The sequence below is a fragment of the Phyllostomus hastatus genome, unplaced genomic scaffold, assembly GCF_019186645.2.
Source record: "Phyllostomus hastatus isolate PE091 unplaced genomic scaffold, TTU_PhHast_1.1 phas_scaffold_1674, whole genome shotgun sequence".
Taxonomy (NCBI): Eukaryota; Metazoa; Chordata; class Mammalia; order Chiroptera; family Phyllostomidae; genus Phyllostomus; species Phyllostomus hastatus.
Window position 1 is genome coordinate 23,976,268 of NW_025334011.1, and position 17,290 is coordinate 23,993,557.

At 46.2% G+C, this 17,290-nt stretch overlaps 1 protein-coding gene across 2 annotated transcripts in view; it reads right to left on the bottom strand.

Annotated features, from left to right (window-relative positions):
* The window catches only part of FAM171A1 (family with sequence similarity 171 member A1), a 129,746-nt gene that overhangs the window by 89,509 nt on the left and 22,947 nt on the right, over positions 1-17,290 (bottom strand). Inside the window, exon 1 of one of the 2 annotated variants that reach the window (XM_045858147.1) lies at positions 12,962-13,031. The exons of the other annotated variant lie outside the window; for it this stretch is intronic. The gene's annotated coding sequence lies outside the window, so the exon portion shown is untranslated. Of the gene's footprint in view, positions 1-12,961; positions 13,032-17,290 lie in introns of those variants that run through there. 2 annotated transcript variants of the gene reach the window in all.

A 17,290-nucleotide genomic window follows, 5' to 3' on the forward strand; every position in this document is an offset into this window, starting at 1 on the left:
ATGGAAACTGACACACACATGGTCTGCTTCGGATTAACAGGGAATGTAACACCTAGGCATCTACTGGTCACATGGCCGACTGCGACCCAGCTTTCTTTTCTTCTTCCATCTAAAGTTATTCAAGCAGAGAAGTCCACCCCAAGCAGGGCACGGATGGTAGACCACCCCAGTGCAACACAAATCCTTCTCCAGCCCTCAAATGGCACTTCCCCCCCTATTTTCATCTGAGGATACATTTATTGATTTTAGAGAGAGAGAGGAAAGGGAAGAGAGAGAGAGAGAAACATCGATGTGAGAAATACTGATCAGTTGCATATGGGCCCCAACTGGGGGTCGAACCTGTTACCTAAGATGTGCTCTGACCAGGAATTGAACCCACAACCTTTGGATGTATGGGACAATGCTGCAACCACTGAACCACCTGTCCAAGGCTTAAAGGGCACATTTTTAAAGAGGTGCATCCTACTTCTTCTTTAGGGGAAACATTCTTTATATATTGTAATCGAATATATTTTATTTCTGTAGCATAATGCATTATCAGTATCACAAATTTTAATCATATTCTTCTGGCAACCAGCAATCTCTGCACTGCACTAAGCACTTCTGGCAGCATTAGCCCAATCCACCTCTGGCCTCAAGCACGACCCCGCTATCGTGTACAGCCAGCTGAGATTTACTGTTTGTTTTCAGTGGTGGTTTTACTCACATTACTCACATCTACCCAAGGAATGGTTAAGAGGTTTCCTATTGACAATCTTAAAATCTACTTAACCACCAGAGTCTATTAAAGCCTTAGATGCAAGGGTGAGGACAAAAGAGTCCACAAAAAAGAACAGAAAACCCAAACCAGTGCGTGAATATCCTTGCTGTCATGATAGAACCACAACTTAGTCATGGATTTAATAACAAATTGCAGGCAGACTAGCCTCAACTAAATCAAGGCCTTTACATCTCTAATTACTCCCTGAGTAAAAACATCTGCACTGATGCCTTCCACCCAGTACCTGCTCCCGCATCCAAGGACCCAGAAGAAAATGGAAAAGCAATGGCAGTGACAGGAGGTAAGGAAAGTTAGAGGCACGTCATGGAACACATCTGCCTAATGACCAATGACTAACAGTAACAAACTGGTTAAAACGGAGCACCACGATGTCCTCTCCACTTCTTCCTCCTCTCCTGATAGCTGACAGAGTCTAATGTCACCTTTGTTGCAAACTCTGTATACCCAGGAGCACGGTCTACATGTTCCAGTTTCTCTGCAAGTGGAGAGGGAACTTCCAAAGACCCCTGAACAGCGATCTGATGCAGACTCATCTAGCTTTCAATGATGCCCCCTGCAATCCTTCCCACAGTGGGCACAGCCAAACCGTTTTCAGTGGCAAGCCTTTACTGAATCTTTCCAAAACTTCAACTTGGTCTCGCAAAAAGACAACTTTCTTTTCACACTTACATGGTTTATGTAATATTTAATCAAAGTCAACCAATTACAAACAAGTTCAACTGGCGACAGCAGTTTGAGAACACAATTCTCAAAGCAAGCCCTGAGCTCCCAGGCCCGCAGCGCAGATGGGGTGGGGGCAGAGCTGCAAGCGGGGTTCAGCCAGCCTCACGCACCAACCCCGTGCTCCCCAGTGCTCCCTGTGCTCTCCGAAGGGACATGGGTGACTCTGCAAGGTCAGAGTGCTTCTAGCACCCGATCTACCACTGAGTAAACTACAGATTATCGTCCAATTTTAAGATAAAAAAAATGCCTCATTTCTTTTAAGAGATCTCACCAGCTCATCTTTCTGCTCAAGACACCGCAGCCGTCAGCTGGTCTTCCGCATCTAGGCTAAACCACTCTCTTCGGCTGAGGACTCTCACCCGTCAACCCCGCCCCCACTCCTCTCAGGGCACTCCCCTCCCTCCACCTCCATTTCAGGTCCCTCCCATCTTCTCTTTGCCCGCTTCTCAAGCCCTTCTGCCCCCAACTCTGAGTTCTCCCAAACACTTAGAGTCTATGGCACAGTTTTGCACACTGTGCCGGAACTCAGGGTCTCCAAAAGGTTACTGTGTTTGGCGGGAGCCATCGAGTAGGATTACCCCATGAGACGGGCTCAGTCCCGGGATGTGTGTCTCATTTCCCTTTTTCATCTCCAAAGACACGCTCACCTCCGCCTGTGGCAGGGCTCGGCTCCCATTCCTATTAGCCGGGAAGGGACTGGGGTGGTGGGGCGGATGCTGGGTTTGCACGCTGTAGGTAGTCACTGCTTCACTCTGACCCAATGGGAGATGAGTCAGAAAGGAAAGAGGACTTGCTTCAACAGCCCATCCTTCTATCTTCTCACACTCACTTTTACACAGCGATTACTTCAGACTCCTACTTGTAAACTACTTTACAGATGAAACATATCTAGTTCAAATCGCATTATAAATACTCTAAGGATGCTCAGGATTAGGAAATCCATGATGAACTGTTCAGTAAGAAAAAAGTCATTCTCCTCTGCAGCTAATTACCTCCTAATTCATGTGTTGGGCAAGTTTAGATTCCTCTTTTATGTTCTATTAGTAAGTGGTACAAATCAGTTGGACTGACCTCCCTTCTCCCTGCCTCCCATCACCTGCTCGTTCATTCACAGTTGGTGTGTGGACGCAGGCTCAGCCAGTGACTGAAAATGTCTCAGATGACTGACTGCCTTGGTGCGGGGGAGTGAGAGCTTCCTGCTGTTCTCAGTTTTTCTGGTCAGGAGAACGCAGCCTTGCAGGTGGTTTTCTACCACTAAAATTTGCAACAAATGTGTGTGCAATGATTAACCATCTCTCTCTCCTGAAGTACCAATCAAAAGTCAATGGAAGTCCTAAGTTTCAGATGAGGCAGTCCCTTAGAAAAAATGAACTGAGATCCAAGCACTGAGAACTGGCAGAGTGTGGGGGACAAAAGCTCCAGAACCACACGAGCAGGGTGCAGATCCCGGCTCTGCCCCTTGCCAGATGAATAACCCAGGGCAGGCCGCCTGTCCTCCCCAGGCCATGGAGCTCACAGGTGTCAGGGCAGTAACAGGTCGGGGTGCACGGTGCTCAGAACAGCGCCTGGCGTGTGCTCAGAGCCCACCCAGTCCTCGCCACTGATTTCATTTCTGAGGAGACTTGACTCAGAACAGCCTAGACAGGGATAGCTACATGTATCCTGCTTAAATTGACCAGTACTTTGGCACTCTTTAAGAAGAATATTTTTAAAAATAAACATAAAATTATTGGTTTGCATCAGGAACTGGGCTATTCTGAACAAAAGTAGACAGGTAGTTTGGAGTTTAATCCCTCGTCATAGACACACCGATGACCCCAAGTGCGGATGGAGCGGCATGCTCTCTGGCACGGGACCCTTCTCGTGGGAGAGGAGCAGCCTGAGCCCCGGCTCTCTGGAGCTGCTGCCCTGCAGGAATCTGGCTGCTTCCACTTGGTTGAGGTCATTGCTCTTCCTTCATCAGCCTCCCTAACTTTCTCACTGATTTCTGTCAGAGATCCCTCTCTAGCCCCCAGGATTTGGTAACCTGGTTTTCAAACCGCCCAGGCCCTGGCCAGCATCGCCACCCCAAGTTCTAGTGTCAAGCACCTGCAGGTCTCCCCAGGCACCTTGAGACCTGACCTCTGACTGTCAGGGTGGAGATGAGAAACCACATGTCCATCGCTGAGCTGCTCCTTGTGACAGATGTGGCACCTCGGAAAACAGTCAGAACAACCTGTAAAGAAGGTCAACTACACAAAGAACCGTGGCTCAGAGGCCACATAATTCGCCCTTGCTCATGCAATTAGTAAGGAATGTTGGCAAAACCAAGTGAGTCTCCGGGACAGAGAGACTCTAATATCGTTCTGGGGGAAGAAAGGCTCAATCCAAGGGCACAGGGCAATGCAAAATCTGAGTATGACATGTTTTATTTTTGTTTTCTGTTTTTAAATAGGTACTCATGAGTTTAAAATATGTATACTTACTCAAATTACTAAGAGTTTACCAAGAGGAATCCTGATGAACCAATCATAATAAAGGGAGGGGACTGCAGGGAGACCTCTGTGGACTGAGTCCCTGATTTCCAGTGGGTGTTCTGTTTGGCCCTGGGAGTGACATCCATAACATGGGTTCAGCCAATCAGCACAGCCCATTCCCTTGGCCACCGTGATTTCTGTTCTGGGTACATGACCTGAGCAGATCCAATAAGAGCAAATGGCAGAACTCTTCCTGGGGATGCTGAGCACAGGGGTACATATGGCTCTATGACCTACTGGGACCCATTCTGGGGTCACAGGGGAGATCCTTAAATGAACCTGACACCATGGGAAGCAAAGCAGACAGAGAAAAGAAACCAAGACACGCAGTGGCACTGCTAAGCTATATCAAGGCAGTGCCTTTTGGCTTTTAATTTCATGAGCCAATACTCCCTTTACTGTTTAAACCAGCCTTGGGTTGCCTTACTTTTTACTTGCAATCCAAAGACTCCTGTCACAAGATGCATTCAAGACAAGCACTTTTTTTATTGCACAGGATGGCCTTGCAGCTTGCTCATGGCCTATAGATTTAATTCACCCGGTAAACATTTTTCCCCTTAGAGATGGCTGGTGTAAACAATAAGCTTCGGTCTATTTCCGACTCAATTATTTTACTATATTATCAAAATCACAATTCCTTAATATTTTTAAAGGTATACTAAGCCATTTCTTTGGGAGCCATGGAGAGGGCAACAGAAGTGAAAGAGAAAAAGCAGAAAAGCTTCTTGTAATAGTCCAGGGAAGAGCTGACAGATATTCTGTCTCCAGATTAGCACAAAACTTCTTTCGGGCATTATTAAGATCACTGTGGTGATAAAACAAGAGCAGCGCACCAGGTGAAAGCTTTTCAGCTCATTCCTCTGGCACACAGGTGAAGGCCACCCACAGGCAGTCTTTTATTAACCTTCCCCCGCTGCCTGTGCTGGTGTGTACGCCTCTGCAGCTTGTTCTCACACTCACACACACACACACACACACACACACACACACAGCATCTTACTGGAATGTAAAGATGGCGTTCCCATGGACTGGAAGGCGTTATGGGGCCCATATCAAAAACGAAGAGACTTGAGGTCTACAAAACTTGAGTACTGTCCTCAAGATCCAGGTCTTCTAACTCCACAGTCTGGAAGTATCTGCTGCCTACGAATGTGAACAGGCAGACACCAAAGAAATCAAGTACTAAAAATCGGTACTAGAAACACACCCCTTCATCGTATTCCCAGTTCCAGCAATCATTCCTTACCCCCGGAGGGCACAAGGCTTGAGATGGTACCTGGATTGCTCACACACAAAAGGCCCATATATGCTGATTACAGCTCTGATTTCATGTTTTTAAAAAATACAATTAAAATTCAAGAGTTCAAGTATCATTATCTACAATACTTAAAAACCAGTGCTAGCACTTTGAGGTGTTTGTATGATAAGCTCAACTTCTTGGAGATATAACCAAACATGATTGGTCTTTTCCTTTCTAGGACATGGGAGAAAACACATGCTTCCCTTGGAATTTCCCAGTTTAGGTGATGCCCAGTGGTTCCCTTTCATTCTTTCTAAGCCACATAGTTTTCATGCTTCTTGGTGCTGGCTGGGCTCCAGGAGAGACAGGGCTACATTCCTCTTCAGAAGAACAGATTCTGACATGGGGCCTGCTTGCAGAAAGCTCTCTTTTGTACGACATACAAATTGTTTTCCAAATTTACTGCATAGAAGTGATGATACTAATATAAAGTCTTCACACCAGGTCTGCCCGGAAAAAGCCCAGCCATTGTTAATACAATGAGAACAGTTTGCAGATCATCGATGTAACCTGGAAGCCAAGGAGAGTGGACTGGAATGTGAATGTGTGAACAATGATGACTTCACTGTACTAGTTGGTGGGGGTGGTAGATGCTGTTGAGTGAGCATATGTACTGTGTGGCTGTCGAATTAAAAATGACTGAGCGAGAAGAGCAATGAATCTGCATCCAATTTGGCATTAAGCTTGAACATTGCTCTGCAGAAACAATTCAGAAGGCCACTGCTATAGGCAACTGGTGATTGGCAGCTTCATCACATCAATGTGCCCATTCATGCATCATGCAGAGTTTTGGGGCAAAACATCAAATCACCCAAATGACTCAGCACCCCCTATAGCCCAGATTTGGCACCCTGTGACTTCTGCCTTTTCCCAAAACTAAAATCACCTTTGAAAGGCAAGAGATTTCAGGCCATTGATGAGATTCAGGAAAATACAGGGCCTGCAGCCCTCCCTCCTGACAGGGCAGCCGATGGCGACTGGGAGAACTGTGTGAGGTTCCAAGGTGCCCACCTTGAAGGGGACTGAGGTGTCATTGTCCTTTGTACAATGTTTCTTGTATCTTGTTCAATAAATGTCTCAATTTTTCATATTACATGACTGGATACCTCTGGGCAGACCTCATATACCAACCTGAAATAACCAACATCACTAAGTAACTCATAAATATAGCCTTCCCAGTGCAAATCTGCCCAGGCTCACAGTGGGTCCCGAGCATTCCAACTGCTCTGCTTGGTTATCCCCTGTGGCCTGACTCCATCTGTCCTCTCCTCCTGATCCCCTTCATAAAGGTCTCTTCAAAGGAATGGGCAGGCTGGGAGCAATGACTTTCAGCAAATCTGTCTGGGTCTAGGCAGGAAAGAATAGTTTGGAATCACTTTTCAATCTTATGGCATCTATGTTTTTTTGTTTTTTAAGTGAACAGAACCTATTAAGGGATGTTCCAAGCAAACCGATCTAACTTTCCCTGACATCCTCAACACAGACCTGACTACAGAGCTCCCACACTACACATTTTTCATTTTATCACAACCATCTGATGAGACAAGCTGGACAAGTCACCTTTAACTCTCCTCCGGCAGTCCTCAGCTGCTCTCATTACAGCCCCTGAACCCCATCTCAGCTCCTGGGAGAGCTCCGCCCACTCTAGGCATCGCCTTCCTTGGGGTGGGGGGAGGCCCTCCACATCCCTGGGGTCTAAGACCAGAGGCTGTAAGCTTATGCTTTTAAAACCCTCTTCCCTGGCCCCTCATACTGCTTTTCAACTTACACTGTCACTGCTCTCTGTTGTCTGGGAAATCCATTTCAGGGCTCAAAGTTTCGTCATCAGCCTCCTTACCAGGATCACTAGCCCAGGGTTTCAAGGCTGCCTCCTGGATTCCCAAAGCCCCTCACCTCAGGGGGCCCTCCCTCCCGACCTGCAGCCCTGACATTGCCAAGCCGGAAAGCGGGCGCCCAGACCACCTCACACAGATGTCACAGCCACGCTGTTCTGGCCTCGGCAAGACTGAGGTTTTGGTTTAACTGAGGTAAGACTTTTCTGTGGTCCAGCCCCTTTTTAATGAGAAACACAGGTCTAGAAAAATGGAAAATATCCTCTAATCTTAAATTTGAGAACTTGGGTCTGTGATGTGAAAGGAGACACGGCCACCTCCTCGAGTGCCATTTACTGCCTGGCCAGTGCCTCCCCATCCCACCGTCCCGAGGGGGCAGGCGGTCTGGAGTGAGCATCTCTGAAACCTTAAGTAAGTGATTTTAAAAATTCCAATGAGCAGACATTTGGTGGTTAACTATTAAAGTTATTCACCTTCCTTTTGTTTATAATCTACTGGAATAGTTAACTAAAATTAACCAAGTGCAACAGTGCATTCACAGAACATGCAAGATACATTTAAAGAGGCCAAACAAAAGTAAACTCTCGAGTGCTCAGAATGGTGTTTCCCAAACTCTCCTCACAGGACACCAAGAGCTATTGGGGCTGAAGGAAAGGGGGGCACCAATACATCTGGGGGACTTTGTTTTAAAAAAAGGTGATTTTCTGGAAGGTGGCACCTACCCCTCGATCTGTGAAACCCAGGTCATAACGCGGGCCCAAAGCTGTTTCTGCCACATCATCTTGTGTTTCCAGAGCATTTCTGCATGTGCTGCCTGCCGTCCGAACATGCCTGGACACACTTTCCGCCACAGCACCGTTCCCAGAAGGCCGCGTGACTCAGGACCCACCGCCCGGGAAACGGCCTCCCAAAGCGCCTTGTGAGGTGTATCGAGGATTCTATAAAATCTGATTCGGGATGTGCAAAAAGAGGTTTCACCTCTTACACTGTGATAAGAAATCAACACACACAAATGTGCTGCCTCATTAACAGTGCTCTCTTATGTTTTATCAGGAGAAAACGATACCAACTGAACGAACAATAGGCCAAATCGGTAGTCGCTGTGGGAGGAGGGGAGAGGGCTGAGAGGGGTGAAGGTGGTCAGAAGGTACAAACTTCCAGCTACAAAATGAGTAAGTCACGGGGACGTAACATACAGCGTGGTGACCACAGTTAATAATACTGCACTGTATACAGGCTGAGACAAAAGTAGTTTTACAGTTCTTCATATGAAAAATAATACAGTAAAGAGTAGATAAATAATGCAAGAATAAACTGATTTACATACCTACTGTAAGCCTGCTTTTGCCCCACCCTGTATTTGAAAGCTGCCAAGAGAACAGACCTTAAAAGTTCTCATCACGAGAAAAAAAAATGTAACTATGGGGGGGATGGATGTGAATTAGACTTAGACTGTGGTGGTCATTCCATAATATATTCATGTATCAAATCATTATGTTGTACACCTAAAACTATTACAATGTTACATGTCAACTACAGCTCAGATTTAAAATAATAAACTTACACTAAAAAATGCTGCTCTAAAAATCTATTTGCTTAATGAAAAGGTTTTGTTGCTACAATGGAAATACAGAAAAAACCATGACCCTAAAGCACCGCATCAGGGTTTTTACACAGAAGGAAAATAAAACATAGGACCAAAGGGGTTAAATTTTAAATGGCAATTAAATATTTACAAGATGAGTGCTTGTATTTAGAAACAATATTGAGATCTGAAAAATCTCAATAAGCTTGCTAAGCTTGTTTGATGCATAGCCTGAAAGTGAGAAGAGATTTTCATTCTTTTTTCATTTGTGCCAGACTCCAGAACACATTCTTTGTGTGTGAACTTCTCAGCAGAAGCAAAGGTGTGTACAAGTGTAAACTGAAGGAGGGCCCTGCCTGTGTGGCTCAGCGGGTTGGACATCATCCTGCAAAGTGAGAGATCACTAGTTGTATTGCTGGTCAGGGCACAGGCCTGGGTTGTGGGTTCAGTCCCTGGTTGGGGCAGATTGAAGAGGCAACTGGTCAGTGATTCTGTCACACATCAGTGATTCTTTCTCTCTCTTTCTCCCCCACTTCCCCTCTCTCTATAAATAAATGAAGTCTCTAAAATATTTTAGAAAAGTGAAAGAGGAATTAGGAATAAATTCCTAAGACTGATAATGCGGGGTCCAGCACAAATAATGCCTTTTTATTGCAAAATCTTTTATTACAAAATCATAAACATATAATTCTGTAAGGTAACAACAGCACACTCAAGCACACCATGTGACATTTTAGGTGAAATGTTCAAACTAAAACTATAAATGATTACACCCATATTACTACCCCACTGCCCACACTCACACAGGCGTCACTCTGCCAGACCCTGTAAGCATTATTAGGCTCATTTTTACCTTCCACCGAGACCCAGTTTCTGACTTGTTTAAGCTTTCATTATTTACCTGGACTGGTGAGACAGAGAAATTGTTTTAATAATCTCTGCATCTGCCCTCGGGTCCTTTCACTCAACAGTCAGGAGCTTAATACAGTGTCTGGTGTCAGAGGTCCTTATGAGTGACAACTGTGAAATCTTTGTTTTATACGCCAGTCAACAGCACAGCCTTCTGAGGGAGGAGGGCATGATAATGCAGAGGATGTTCTTCAGAGCAGGGCGCCCTCAAACACGGAGTCGAGAGAGGGAAACCTACAGGGATGAACCAGGATGTCGGGCCACCATCTGGGCCCCTCTCTTACCCCCACGTTGGCTGGTGTCATTGGTGTTTTGTATATGTCTCTTCTGAGGCGAGAAAAGTACCCAACCCCCAACTCCCTGAAAAGAAGAAAAGGAGGACCTCATAGCGCAGTTTTTGCAGTAAAATGGGTTTATCTTCCACACGCAAAAGGGAGAAAAACCCGACCTGACCCTCAAGGATGGGTGGTTGCCCAGCACATACACGGGGGCTTCGGAGTCTGCAAGAGTGCAACGCCATGCGCAGAAGCACTTTCTGTGGGTGGGAAACCTGTGTCACATGTGCTTCTCTGAGTTTCAGATGCAGCTTTTCCACTCCGCTTGACTATTTCTGAAACAGAGATAGTTTTATAAGCAGTGTGGGCCTATGATGGGGTGGAGTCTGACCAAATTGAGGAAATGCTGTCTGTTAGAATAAAGAAAATACCTCCCCTGCCCTCCCATTATTTTCGGCTCTATAGAAATGTGGTTTGGGTCCATAAATGCTACTTAAATGTGAGGTGTTAGAACACTCACAGAACCAGCACATTTTCCCCTCTCAGTGTGATGCTATGCAAGCAATGGTTATGGTGGAGGGGAGGGGTACCTACAGAGTGCTTGGCTTGTTCCGTACTTTGGAAGTACTGCTTTGACAAGAAATAGGCTCTGTAATTTGAAGTCAGGTAGCATAACATGTGCTGACAGAAGATGGTTTGACTTTAGATGGTGGGCACACAGCGTAACATACAGGTCTAGATCACAGAAATGTGCATTTGAAACTTTTATGATCTTATTAACCAATGTCACCTCAATAAATTTAACAAAAAATGAAGAAGGAAGAAACAGGCTTTCAAGTTCAAGGATCTGGGGGTCACTGTCCAGGGTTGAGTCTTCCAACCACGTGGAAACTGACAGAACGGCAGCTACTTTCTCACTCCTAAAGTGCGCCTGCGCTGTGCTGGGCATCCCTCAGCTGACCCCGATGGCCCTCCAGGGCCATGCCCAGTCTGACAGTTGGAAAGGCCCGTGCCCAGGAGGTGCCCATGAGCAAGGTGAGAAACTCATGCTGGAAATAAGACTTCCCTCGATTTTTCTTTGAGAAGATACCATTTTTGACCCCCTCAGCCAACTACCCTGAGAGCTGAAATCTTGGGGTTCCCAAGTCAGCACTGAGAAACCTGAGGAAGGGTGCCCCTCAGGGGCGCCCAGGCTGCTCTGAAGAGGTCTGGGTCTGGGACTGGACCACAGGCAGACACAACCTGCCAGCACTGGGTTTGGGTAGAATTCTTGTAGGTTTCTTTTGCCTGGGTCATTATACAGGTGTGTGCTATAGACTGAATTGTGTTCCTCCCCACAAATTTATATAATGAAGCCCCAGTCCCCAATGTGACCCTAGTTGGAGGTGGGGCTTTTAAGAGGTGATTAACGTTAGGTGAGGTCTCAAGGGTGGGGTCCTAATCCAGCAGGGTTGGTGGCCTTATAAGAAAAGGAAGAGAGACACAGATCCCTCTCTGTGTCTCTACCCCCGTGCCCCCTCCACGTGAAGGCACAGAGGGACCAGTCACAAGCAGAATCAGCCAGCCCCTTGATTTTGGACTTCCAGGCTCCAGAGCTGTGAGTGGTGAACTTCTGCCGTCTAAGCCACTCAGTGCACAGGATTTTGTTACAGCAGCCAGAGCAGATGAGCTCAGTGTGGGAGCAGAATATTAATTATTTAGATAAGTTGAAGCCATATCCCTGAACGGGGGAGAGTTCAGGTTCCAGAATAAATTTCCTGGAAGTCACCACAAGTACTTTGGGCACTGCTAGATTTATGATCACACTTGCTCCAAGTGTGTCAATCTTTGTAAAGGTTCAAAGCCCTACCCCAGAGGAAAGGCACTCATTAGTGGCTGAGTACAAAGGGCGGGGGGAGGGGGATGATGGGGTGGGGGTTGGAGCTACATTTGAGTCCCAGCTCTGCCTGTTTGTCAGGCAACCCTGGGAAAGTTGCTTGACAACTGTAAGTCTTCCTTTTCTCCCAGGTAAAACTGGGATAACACAGCAGCTTCGGTTAAGGATGATTTCAGCTGCAAGTCCTAGAAAGTTTGGCCAGCAGTGGCTTAAACACAGGACAAGAAGTCTGGAGGCAGAGCAGTTGCCGGCCGGGCTCAGATGCTCAGCGGTGCTGTCAAAATATGGAATTCTTTCCCAGGATTCGCTGAACCACCACCACCCTCAGCACGCTGGCTTTCTGTCACTTCCTAGCCCAAAGCCTCCTGGCTCGAGCATGGGTCATCACAACAGCGTCCAAGCAGAAAGGAAGGGAGAAGACGGCCCAGCTCCTCCTGACGCTTGTGAGAGAAGGAAAGCTTCCCAGAAGCTCCTAGTCGAGGGGGCGAGCTCTGGAGCCCCCAGGCTGGGTCCCCTGCGGAGCAGCTGCAGCCCTGAGGCCAAGCCCACCACCCGACCAAGAAACAACACCAGGGCCCTTCGAGCAAACAGGGACAGCAGAGACTCCTACTAGGTTTAAAGGGAAAGTTACGTGTAATATGCTTAGCATGATAAATGTTGACTATTAAAAAACTTAATTTTCATGTTTTACGATAGCTCCAAGTTATCTGATAAGCTGCCCTTCCTTCGCTGAGATCACTCGATGCGGTCTGTACACAAAAAACGTCCAGAGTCTATGTTCCGAGAAGTCAGAGTATAAATATTTGGATGAAATTCCCGAGGAGGAAATGTGAGCAAATGATATGTTATCTGCAGTTTCATGCTAGAACCACACGTTTTTCTGGTGTTCTTCAACCACAGCTCCTATCACTGGATCCCTTTTTGGTGGCTTCCACTGAACACGGTCCTCAAAGAGTATCTTTCATTTAAATACACCAAGGGCCTTTGGGAAATGGGGAAAAGAACCCAGCACTTTCATCAGCAGTAGGGAAAAAAAAACCTCCTTTAAAGTTGTTATGGTTTACTTATCATGGTTTTAAATAAACTTCTACTTAAAAAACAAAACATTCTTAGCAGGCATACCACATAAACAGTTCAATTAAACAATTTCCTGGAAATACTCACTTTGGAGTGAATCCTGAGGTCTGATTCAGATGAGCACGATCTAATCGTGGAAGTTCCAGAGCTATAGAAACTAAGTGCTCACTTGGATCTCACGGATTCAAAAAGTGAACTTAGTACAGGAGAGTTGTTAATGGTTATGTGGCCTTAAAACTGGTAACTCTCAAACCCTAGCAGAATTCATCTTGTTCTAATTCAGACCTGGAATAGTTGAGGAGAAAAGACACTATTTTGTATGCTCTTTCACGATAGGTATAAAAACAAATAATGCTTATGATGTGCATGTCAGACTAAAATATGAATGCCAATTAATAAAGGAAACAGCAATTAGCAAAGTCATTAATTATGACACTGCCTTTGCTTCTGTTGTCATGACTGATGATCTGTTTTGATATCTTTTGCCTTTAGTATATTCGTTAATGCCTATAAATAAATAAATTCACAACACAGACCTAATAGTTCATATACATTTTATCTGAAATCAAAATAAAGGAGATCAGCGCTGGCTGGTGTGGCTCAGTGGATTGAGTACTGGCCTGTGAACCAGAAGACTGCAGGTTCGATTCCTAGTCAGGGCACATGCCTGGGTTGCAGGCCAGGTCCCCAGGTGCGGCCATGCAGGAGGCAACCAATCTATGTTTCTCTCCCTCTCTTTCTAACTCTCTCTGAAAATAAATAAATAAAATCTTTAAAAAATACCGTAAGAAAATCAATGACATTTGTGAGGAATATATTCTGACAGTATTAAGAACACAAGAACTCAAATATCACATATATTTTCTCTTATAAAACTTGTATTTTTAGCTAATAAGTATCACCTCCTACAACTATCTCACTTCTACTCCCAGCACCAACAGTTACTTTCCTTATTGGGATTATGTTATTTTTTAATACATATTTAACTTTAAAAGAGTTTTAGATTTACAGGAAAATTGAAGATAGCACTGAGAGTTCCCATACGCCACTCACCCGGTTTCCCGTTATTAGTGCCGTATAGTAAATTGCTACGCTTGTTTCCATTAATGACCTATATTAATACATTACCATTAACTAAAGCTCATACTGTGTTCAGATTTCCTTAGCTGTCCCCTAATGCCCTTTCCTGTTCCAGGACCCCCTCCAGGGCACCACCACCACCTCTCACTGTCACGTGACAGTGTCTCAGACTGCCCTTCTTCTTGATGGCCCTAACAGTTTTTCCTGGTCAGGCATTTTGTAGAATGTTCCACGATTTGCTTATTTTCTGATATCTCCTTACAGTTACACTCAGTTTTGGGTTTGGGCAGGAAGATCGCAGAGGTGAGCGCCATCCCCATCACATACTTTCCACGGGGCTTATCAGGGTTGACGTGGCCTCAGCCCCTGCCTGTTTGTCAAGTCTCCCCAAGGGGAAGCTCCTTCCGCCCTTTCCACACTGTGCTCTTTGGATGCAAGTTCACTGTGCTCTGCACACAGGTGGGGCTGGGGACTCCGTGCCCTCTCCTGGAGGACAGAGTATCGGCACCAGTTACTCAGAATTCTTCTGTGTAGCTTTGTCTCTTCTTCTCCATTCATTCACTCACTTGTTCGCTCACATCAGTATGGACCCTCGGATACCCAAGAGTTAATTTTTTAGGAAGAGGCAGGAAGAGATCTTGTTGCTGCTTGTGCACATGCAAAGGCCACAGAGGACAGAGGCCGCCTGCCGATGTGGCCACGGGAGAGTCACTGGCCTCCCTCATCACTGTGAGGGTCTCCCACCACACCGGGCCCAGGGCCCACAACACTGGACTTCTTGCTGCAATAACATTACAAAGTCCTAGGTGTTGCAGAACTTTGGGCTTAGTCTGAGCAACTGAACTGCAAATACTAGGTCTACCCTGCCAAAGGCCTGCTACTCATGTTAGTGCCCATCCTTGCCTCCATCCTCAACCCCCACACACAAGCAACTCACAAATCACACACGTGATACAGGTGAACACCCAGAGTTGGTACCCTATCAGGAGAGTGGCTAGGACCGGCAACCCACGCTACAGCCTCACACAGACTGTGTACACAGCGGCACATGCAATAAATGGGTTTTCAGTCTGCACAGTGAATTCAAGATGACTATTTCCACACATCTGGATGGTGCGTATATTTGGGTACTGAAAGCTGAGCAGCAAGGGGCACCTGCCTGTTAAACGTGGAGGTTTGCACCAAGTGCTAAGTGAGCCCACAGAGACGTCATTCAGAGAAGGTGACAGCTCAGATGCAGCTAGAATCACAAGGGAAGCTGGGAGATGGAAAAGGGGGGTGGATTCTAATGCAGAGCCGTGCCAACATTTTCAGTATAAATAAAGTCTCTCAAAAATGAAATCTAATGCATTCAAATTTGCAATTTTGCTTATGCCAGCAGAATGCAAACTTTTTAGGTGGCAGAACACCTAGAAGGGAGAGTGAAAACTGCACTGATGTGTAGGCTTAAAATAAGTTTACAATTTGGGGTGAGACAGAATTCATCTTACAAAAAGTTCTGGGAGATAAGCAGCACGGATGGACTAAAACAATGTACTGGAGGAAAATTTCAGCTATGATGTTTTCCAGTACAAACTGGGGAAAGTCCTCAAATGTTCCATTTTTTATATCCAAACACATTGGCTGCCCTCCCAGTGAGAACTGCTGGTTCGCACTACTCATTTGTGTAACAGGAATGTTCAGCTAACTGAAGGATATACTTGAGGGGCCATTCTCTAAATGACCATAAAATCCAAATTAGCAAAAAAAATTAAAGAGGTTTCACAAGATACATTTAAAAAACGTTACTCAAGAGTTTTGTTATTTTTTTTGCAATTGCTGGCAATAGCTACTCTTCTGTTTTTAGCTCAACTATGCATTAATGAAGATTTATGATAAATACATGGAATTACTTATGAGTTAAATGTGGAAGACTCTGTCCACAGTTTTGTTTGTTAATCATTGTGCCTTCACAGCAGTGGGAAGAAAGCATTGAAGAGGGAAACAAGACCCTGCTGCCTTGGAGCGGACCGAGGAGCTGTGCCCACCCCATCAACCACCGGCACAGCTGGAGATGACCCAAGGGAGACCAGGTGCTCCTGAGGGTCCCCACGCTGTCCTTAGACACGTCACAGGGTTAAAGGGACCCTTCTGGAAAGGCAAATAGGTCAGACACCACTGCCCAAACAGAGGGGGTCTATAAGAATAAAAATAAAATAATAATAGCCTAGAAGGTCGGCCTCTACCCCAATCTGGACTTCAGAGTCTGCTGCTGTTACAATGCAGCTCAGGTTAACCCCTTGGCCCCAGTACAGAGATCCAGGGACTAGTTACTGCATTCCTAGGCCCATGCCCAGAGATCCTGACCCCGAGCTCAAGATATCACCCAGGGGTCTGCACATTCAAGTAGCATCTCAGGGCGCAGATGAAGGAGGCACAGAGGTCCTGAGGACACTTTGAGATACCCCAACTTGGGGCTACATACCTTAGGTGATCTGTGCACCAAACCAGTCCGCTCCACCTGGGAGTTGTTCCTCAAGACTTTTAGCCACAGGACAAAGTTGTTAACCTGATGAGGTGGCACCAAGTAGAAGAGGTCTAATCAGCAGCCTGGTGCGACCACTTGCTGTACAATGGTTAGCAAGCACCACTGCAACAGGCTTCTATCAGTCAGTACTTACATTTAATTATGTTCAGTGTCACACTTATCCCTTTAACTATCCCATAAAATTTCAACTTCAGCTGGGAGCATTCCAGGTCTGACCCTCACCAGTCTCACTTAGCAGTGACTTGAGAAATGCAGCTGGCACATACTCGGGTTTCTGATCCCGTGGACCACTGCCGAACGAGCGTGGCAGCCCCACCTGTGAGTCTCAGCCCAGGGTTAAATCTGCATGTGTTTGTTTACTCCGCAAGCAAAGATCCCGTCTCTCAGTCTCTCACCGTTCCTCCTCCGAGCTGGCACGCAGATACTTCAAGACAATACATGGTGCTGGAACTCAGCCAGTCTCAACTCATGAGCCAGAGGAAGAGCTTTGGAAAAGTGGGGCCTGTACAGGCCCAGCAGACCCCGAATCAGAATCTCTGGGGTGCATCCTAAGCATCGGTTGGCTTTACAACACTCCAGGTGATTACAGTGTCCACCCCGGGTTGAGCCCCACTGGGAACACTTCTTTCCTTCCAAAACTTAGAGGTGGACAGTTTCTCACATTCTACATCACAAATGGAATCCTTGAGAAATTATTGCTGAACTAAACTGAATGTATTTACTGGGTTGCCATCTGTGATCTCGTCTTCCCAGCCACGCAACACTGTATCACCTCCAGGGCGAGGGCAGTGCCCTGGAGGAGCCAGTGC